Genomic DNA, 1420 nt, shown 5'->3' with positions numbered 1-1420 from the left:
CATTGCTATATCTGAGCTCGTTGTTGCAACCACTGTGCCAATCCATTTTGTTGAGAGTCTTCTCTTTTTCACTGACCCTCTTTTTCACTAAGTATGATATCCTTCCAGAGATTGGTCTGTCCTGATAATACTTCTAAAGTACATGAGACGAAGTCTTGCTATCCTCACTTCCAAGGAACATTCTAGCTGTACTTCTTCCAAGACAGATTTGTTCCTTCTTCTGGCAGTCCATGGTAGATTCAACATTCTTCAACAATACCATAATTCAAAGGCATCAATTCTTGGGGCTTCCTTATTTATTGTCCATCTTTTGCATGCATTTGAGTGATTGAAAACATCATGGCTTGGGACAGGTGCACCTTAGTTCCAAAGTGACATTTTTGCTGTTTAACATTTTAAAGAGTACTTTTGCAGCAAATTTGCCCAATGAGATATGTCATTTATTTTCTTGATTGCTGCTTCCATAAGCATTGCTTGTGGATCCAAGTAAAATGAAATCCTTGACAACTTCAATATCTTCTCCATTTCTCATGATGTTGCTTATTACTCCAGTTGTGAGGATTTTGTTTTGTTTTGTTCTGTTTATCTTGAGGTGTAACTTATACTGAAGGTTGTAGTGTTTGATCTTCATCAGTAAGTGCTTCAAGTTCTCTTTGCTTTCAGTTACCAAGGTGGTATCATCTGCATATCATGGGTTGCTAATGATTCTTCCTTCAATCATGTTGTTGCATTCTTCATATATTCCAGCTTCTCAGATTATTTCCTCAGCACACACATTAAATAAATATAGTGAAAGGATACAACTCTTACTCACATCTTTCCTAATTTTAAACCATGCAGTATCCCCTTGCTCTATGTGAATGACTGCCTCTTGGTCTATGTACAGGTTCCTCATAAAAAAATAAATAAATAAATAAAATAAGCATTCTAGAACTCTCATTCTGCACAATGTTATCCATAATTTGCTATCATACACACAGTCAAATGCCTTTGCATAGTCGATGAAACACCAGTCAACATCTTTCTTCTATGCTACGCTTTCAGCCAAGATCCATCTGACATCAGCAATTATTTCCCTCATTCCCCATCCTTTTTGGAATCCAATTTTAATTTCTGGCAGTTTCTTATTGTTATGCTGCTACAACTGTTTTTGAATTATCTTCAGCAAAACTTTGCTTGTCTATTATATAAATGATATTGTTGGATAATTTCTGCATTCTAGAAAAAATAAATGGGATAAGTCATAATTTTTTTAATGCCCTCATCCATCAGAGTGCACTATAAGAGACATATGGTAACAGCAAAATTAAAGGTCACAGGCTGCTTTATATGCCCGCCACACGGATTTCAAACTGAGAGAAACTCATCAACAACTCAGTTCTTATTCATTATAATCATTTCATGTAGGAAATCTTTCAAA

Source organism: Orycteropus afer, unplaced genomic scaffold, assembly GCF_000298275.1.
Source record: "Orycteropus afer afer isolate SDZICR_OR568_19922 unplaced genomic scaffold, OryAfe1.0 scaffold00012, whole genome shotgun sequence".
Lineage (NCBI taxonomy): Eukaryota > Metazoa > Chordata > Mammalia > Tubulidentata > Orycteropodidae > Orycteropus > Orycteropus afer.
The sequence above is the reverse complement of the archived record's forward strand: the minus strand, read 5'-3'. Positions refer to the sequence as shown.